The sequence below is a fragment of the Elaeis guineensis genome, chromosome 3, assembly GCF_000442705.2.
Source record: "Elaeis guineensis isolate ETL-2024a chromosome 3, EG11, whole genome shotgun sequence".
Taxonomy (NCBI): Eukaryota; Viridiplantae; Streptophyta; class Magnoliopsida; order Arecales; family Arecaceae; genus Elaeis; species Elaeis guineensis.
Window position 1 is genome coordinate 5,992,449 of NC_025995.2, and position 7,225 is coordinate 5,999,673.

General features: G+C 35.4%; 1 long non-coding RNA gene across 1 annotated transcript; it reads left to right on the top strand.

Moving 5' to 3' along the window:
* On the top strand, positions 1-6,746 carry LOC140856415 (uncharacterized). The gene is made up of 3 exons (XR_012139595.1): positions 1-442; positions 1,436-2,353; positions 5,828-6,746. It is a non-coding gene; the product is annotated as an uncharacterized lncRNA (long non-coding RNA).
* The last annotated feature ends 479 nt before the right edge of the window (positions 6,747-7,225 follow it).

A 7,225-nucleotide genomic window follows, 5' to 3' on the forward strand; every position in this document is an offset into this window, starting at 1 on the left:
GTCATTTGAGGAAAATAAAACATGTCGAGCCTTAAAGGGTGGTTTGGCACTCGGAGGTGGAGGTACACTCCCTCGAGGAGGACAAGAGGACTTCCCCTTTTCCTCAAACTTGTAGCTCCCGTATCCAGCCATCGATTAATCTGGCCACACCACCTCAATCCGCATGAAGAAGAGGAGGAGCCCTCTTCCAATCAAGATCTGGCTGCTTCATATCCTCTTTTCACTGCCTTCCCCTCCACCACTCCGTTAATGATGCCACCTCTTGTGGTTTTGCTTGCTCCTCTGGCATGGCCTTCCCCATTACCTACAACAAGAGAGGGATAGTGAGAAGAGATCTGGCAAATCTTCTCCTTCCAGTGCGTGTCACAACCATGGCAAGGTGAGATCTGGCTGCAGGAGGGGGGAAAATTGACCAAGGTGGATGGGTGAGGGAGTCAATCAGGTTTTGGGAACTGAATTATGTTCTTATTCCTCTTTTTATCTTCTTTTCTGTTTCTTGGTTTGTTGACCTGCGTGGATTAGGCTGGAAGTTTTGAATGTTTAAGTCTATGGATAGAAATTTCCAGTTTTTGGATATGCGTATGCTAGTTGCATATTTGGTGACCTTGCTAATTTAATGTCCGAAGCTTGCAACATGGTCGACAAATGATGATCTATGGTCAACTGCAACAAGAGGAATGGACTTTAACTAATTTTTTTCAAAAACTTTTGAGACCATTTTCCTTGGGACACTACTCAGAGAGTTTCAGTTCTGTTTATACAATTATAACCTGATTGTGTAGGCCTATTTTCTCAATACTTGCTGAAAGGCTGCTAGTTGATGCTTGGTCACTGACTTATATGGCCTCATATCTAGTGGGTTCAATTATAATTGTTTCCCCTGTTTCTTAAAATGCTGATTGTGCAGAGTGACAAGTAATTATTTTACTTACTCATTTCTTTTTTATTTTATTTGGTCCAAGGTTTGCAATCTTGGTACGACCAACTCAAATATTAGTTCTGACCTACTATGGTATGGTACACCTTGTGTGGGTGGTTTGAGGTGGTACAACAGTCCATGATCTGGTCATCCTTGGTATGAGTAGGAGACATCACCTTTATGTTACCTTGCTATTTTCAGTGATTGAAATTAGCAGCTATAACTTCTCTTGTTTCTCGTTGATGTTTTGAGGAAAAAAGGTCATTTAGCATCCACATCTCTATGAAAACCTGTTTATTTCTTTTATAATTGCTCTTGTATCATCATATCATTCCTCTATCATCAGCATTGTTTCAGTTTGCAGCAGGAATCTTTACGTGAAAAAGAGTTTTCTGTAATTGTTGAAACTTCACATGATGTAATTGTATGGTTGCTATTAGCTAAGTGGACAGCTACTAGTTCTGTGTTCACTTTTTTGATGTTGTAACTAATGGTTTAATATTTTTCTGGTGGCAGGGATTGATGTTCATTTCTGTTTGTTAGTAGAAATTCAAAGGAATATCTTGACACATACTTTTTCCATTTCTTCTGTTTCGTTTCTATTTTCTCCCCAAGGATTTAGTCATCTGTTTTGTCGAAGTGCTGCTTTGTGGTGAACAGTATTTGTTACCTTAATCTCTCTTTAGTTATGAACTTATGCTGGATCTTGCATTCCTAATGAATTATTTGCACACTAATGATAAAATATGTTTCTGGTGATAGCTTAGATCCCTTCTTTCTGTGTGAAGATAGCTGATTCGGTTACGGAAATGTATTTCCTTTCCCATCTAGAATCTTGGTGCAGTCTTTGTGATTCATGTCAGAAAATCGTCTGTTACAATGATTTTTCTTGCAGATTCTAGGGACTTGTACTTTCTACAGCCAGCTGCTTGATTTGGAGAACGTCAGCTGTTTATGTTCTTATTTAATTGGTATTTATGTGTGGTTTGCACCCTCTGCAGCCTGGTGCTTGATATGTAGAATGTTATTGATTGTTTCTATGTTTTACATGCTGAATTATGAGATCAAAACTCAGCTGGCTACATTATGTTTTGTTTTGCACTTATGTCTGTTGTGCTTAGTTCCTCCTCTGCTTCTGATCATGTATCTGATTTATTATTGGTCTAGGGTTTTCATGCACTTTCACATGATTTTATGTTTTGTTCAATATGTCATCCATGTTACTGCTGGAACTGCTAGACTGGAGTACAAGGAAGCAACCATGTCAATTGCAATCATGTGCTATGATTTTGTTTGCTTTCTTTAGACACTAGGTTGCTAAAACAGATAATTCCTATGATGGCAGGTATAATAAACAAGCCCTAACCATCTCTTTGTGTTTATGCACATCCTCTTTCGCTGTTCATTCTTGTGAAGGATAGATTCTGTAACATGGTAAGGTGTCGGAATACATAAATTTGATTTTCTTGAAGTATTGTCATTGGTTTTGACCCTCTAATGCAAATTGGAGCTCCCCTAAAACTGGAACAGATCATTTTTATACTTCTCCAAATCATCTTTTTGCTTGTAGGATACTCAAACCTTGGTTCAAATATTATGCTTCTGTTGGTGCATGTTGAAAGTAATTGATCATCTTGATTCAACTATCAGACCAAGGGGTTTTATATAATAAGCATACAAGAGACAACTTCCTAAGTTATCTCTGTTACTATTCTGGCACAAAGCAATTAATCAGGGGTAAGATAGGTAAACTAAATAAAGCAACATAAAATAACTAAGTCTCAACACTCCCTCTCAAGTTGGAGTATATAGATCCTGCAGACCTAGCTTGAAGCAACAACTCTGAAAGGATTGTTTGGATAGTGCGTTAGTGAATATATCTGCAGTTTGATCAGCTGAGCGAATAAATGGTATAGTCACCAGCTTCTTAAGAACAGTATGATGAACAAAATGGCAATCCACTTTGACATGTTTGGTCCGTTCATGAAAAATTGGATTTGTGGCAATGTAGATGGCTGATTGATTGTCACAGAATATTTCCATAGGTGTAGGATGAGAGAAACCTAGTTCAAGCAAGAGATTTTTTAACCACATGAGTTCTCCAACTGTATAAGCCATAACATGATATTCGGCTTCTGAGCTAGAATGAGCAACAGTACTTTGCTTTTTGCTTTTTTAAGTAACTAGATTGCCACCTAAGAAGGTGTAGTAACCTGTAGTGGAACGTTTATCTTCATAAGAGCTAGCCCAATCAGCATCAGTAAAGGCAGTGAGCTGATAATAACCCCTTTTTTTTATAAGCCCTTTTCTAGAGCAGCTCTTTAGATATCTTAATACCCGACATGCAGCTTCCCAATGACAAACTCTGGATGCATTCATAACTGGCTCAAGACACCAACAGTGAATGAGATATCAGTCGAGTCACGGTAAGATAGATCAACTTGCCAATCAGGCGTCTATAGCATGTACAGTCTCCAAACAAGTTATCCTTTTCAGTTGTTAGCTTAAGACTAGAGTCCATTAGAGTTCTAGCAGGTTTGAAATTTAGCATGCCAGTCTCTTGTAATAAGTCAATGGTATACTTGTGTTGAGATAGATTTAGTTTGTTCTTGGTGTGGATAACTTCAATACCAAGAAAGTAGTGCAGTGATCCAAGATCTTTTATCTGAAATGCATCCTTAAGCCACTGTTTAGTCTGAGTAATCATTTGCAAGTTGTTTCCTATCATAATAATATCATCAACATAAGTCACAAGTATAATCACACTATTATCCCGACAACATACAAGTACAGAATGATCAGAATAGCACTTGGTAAAATCATATTGACCAATGGTTCTGCTGAATTTATCAAACCAGGCCTTTGGTGACTGCTTAAGATCATAGATAGCTCATTATAGTCTATAGACTTTTCGGTCCTCCCTCTGAACCACATAATCTGGAGGTTGGTCCATATACATCTCTTTTTCCAGTTCACCATAGAGAAAGGCATTTTTAACATCTAGTTGATGAAGGGGCCAATCCAGATTTTAGCAAGAGAGAGAGAATTACTCTCACAAAGTTCAACCGAGCTACAGGCAAGAAGGTTTCAAAGTAATCCACCCCATATATTTATATGAACCCTTTGGCTATAAGTCTTGCCTTGAGTTTCTCAACTAATCCATTAGGTAGGTACTTGATTGTATATACCCAACGATATTTCACGATTTTTTTTCTTAGAGTAAAGTAACAAGGGTCCAGATATTTCTGTATAGCAAAGCCTTCATCTCATCATCCATCGCGGCCTTCCACCTTGGTACAGCAATGGCCTCTACAAAGGTCTTGGGTACAGAAATAAAGGATAGAGATGATACAAAGGAACTAATACTTTTGGGAAGATGTGATATAGAAGTGAAATGGGATATAGGCTATGAAGCACCGGTATGCCTATTTCAGGCCTGTACCAGCATCAGGTATGTTTCTGGTGTAGCAAAATACATGGCTTTTAAAGCCAGTTGGTTGGTGGGTAGTGCATGGTGCTATATTTTCTTTACTTTAAGTTCTTGCTTTGAAACTTTTTAACCAACCTTGCTCTTCATTATGCTATGAACGAAATTGGAGCACTTATTCATTTATTTACTTAATGAGGAGGAATAAGATCAATCCAAAAAGAGCCGAAGATTTAGTATATGTACATACAAATCTTCATCTTTTGTCTAGAAAGAGTGAAGATTATCAAAAGGGTGAGATAAAGATGTGAGACATTGGTGGAGATTAATTTGATTTATTTGACGGTACTGGAGTTCTTGAGATTGCAAGTTTGTTCCTTGATGAATCAAATGTGGAGAAACTTTTTTGTTGATGATGTAGAAAATAGAGCAGCTGAAACTATTATCACTTGATTATCAAGTTTTACTATTTTGATTTCTTCTACTTATTTAGACTGTCAGTTTATTTCTTTTCGTTAATTGCAAGTGTTTGTTTATTTTTTATGATGATACTTATAAATTTACTTGAGATTTGAAAACTTAATTTTATTAATATTCAAATATTATATATATGATTCAGTTTTTTCATATATTTTATTAATATTAGAATATTATATATATTTAAATATTAATAAAAATATAAAATATCTAGCCATATCCGCATCATAATTTTTTTAATTTTTATCGTATCCGTATATCCGTACCACAAGGTATCCATGTCGCATATCGATATCCATGCTTCCTAGGATATAGGATAAGAGGAGGTTCCTCGTTTACCTTTTTGCAGTGCCACAGACATATCATGATTAGACTGAGCTGGATATGTGGGACTAGTAGAGGGATTGGTGGAGGTAGGAGCAGGTAACTCAGGTCCAGGAGATCCATCACAATCAGTTTTCTTACATCTGGAATAAATCTGCCAAGATTTTTTAATATGACATGATGCATCTGCAGACTTTAAAGGTGGCTCATCATCGTCTATAGAGACAATAGGTAAAGAAGTAGAACATGAAATGACAGACTGGCTTAATAATTCTCCCTTAGACGAATAAAAGGGTGTGGTTTCGAAAAAAATGACATTTGAACTTACAAAAGTATTTTTACTGATCGGATCATAGCATTTATATTTCTTTTGAGTTCGAGAATATCTAATAAAAATGCACTTAACTGTCCTAAAGGACAATTTGTTTTGAAGATGATGAATATGTACAAAACAATAATAGCCAAAGATTTTAGGTGGAATAGAAAATACATTCTCATTGGAAAACACAAGCTGGAATGGAGATTTACCATTTAGAACTCGGAAAGGAGCATGATTGATTAAAAAACATGCAGTAAGGAGAGCATTGATGAATACTTAATTTAAGTCGCTAGAGGCATTAAATATTATAATAATTGATATTATTTTATTAAAATTTGATGTTGTCTGATTTATTTTGCAGGTAATTGGGAGTTTGGATTCATATGACTCAAATTAGACTCAAATTGGATCAGACTTAAGTGAACCAGGCAACCAGCTCCTATTCCAGTGTGAACACAACTTAAAGATCAACGGAGGAGAATCAATATGAAGATTTAAGGATCCTTATTTACGCTTTCACCTTTCTTTTCATGAAATCCTAGCCTCCCCACTCTATAAATAGAACTCCAAGGCTTCTATCTTCTTCAATCAAGCCAACCCTAAGTTTTCTTCAAGCTCCTCTTTTTCGCTCTCCTTCTTCTTCTTCTTCTCCGTAAGTTTAGGGGAGATACTCACCCTAGCATGACACTATATTCCTCCACAGATCTTTTTTCCACATCCCATCAAATCTAGGAGAGATCCTAATCCTAGTATCGCTACCCTTTCTCTTTTACATACCCGCTTCCATCAATCTTTCTTACTTAGAGTTCTTAGACCAAGCCTTACAGCCATCCTGCCGCTGTCTGCGCGGAGGAAGATGAAGAATTCAAGGAGATACATCCACAATCGGACGCAGCAAGAAGATCAACTTGGTTTAGTTGTCTTGTATCATAATTTTATTTCTTTTCTTTATGTATACTTTTTTATTTGATTAATAAAAAATAATTTTATTATAATTTTTATGCTTTTTTTTTAGTTTCTTACAATCTATTATTCTTTTCTTTTGTATTTTCGAAACAATCAACTAAGATTCCTGCGGATACGATCTCGACTCATCCTATCTACATAGTAGTGAGTAGGGTTAATTTTGGTGTGCTACGACATGCATCAAATTTTGGCACCGTTGTCAGGGATCTTGGCGCGATTGTTTTAAAAAAAAAATAAAAAAAATCTGCAAAATAATAAAAAAAATATTTTACTGCTTTCTAAATTTTTATTTCTTACTTTAGATTGCTTGATTGCCTTATATGCTTTACTGCTTTATATTTCTAGTTGATTATTTTCTTCTTTTGTACTCTTGCTTTCCATACTTTACTTTGCTGATTAGTAGTTTGCCTTTTATTGTTAGTTAATTTATTTTAATTGCTTAATTATCTTCTATTTATTTTTTCAAAAAAAATTTTGTCTCATATTGCTTTTCGTATATAGTAGATTTACTATTTTATATCTAGATTTCTTTATTTGCATGCATAGAAAAATTTTCTACTTTCTATAGCCTAGTGATCTATTACTTTCTATAAGTTAGAATAATTTACTGCTTTATATAATTCGTGATTTTCTACTTTCTAAGTAGATTAGATTCTTTGTCTTTTATTTAGATTTTATTCTTAACTGTGAGATTACTTTATTTGCATAGTGAGTAGTTACCTTATTTATTATTGTCTATTATTCCTAGTGATTTATTGCTTTCCATAGCTTTGAATAATTTATTGCTTTAAAA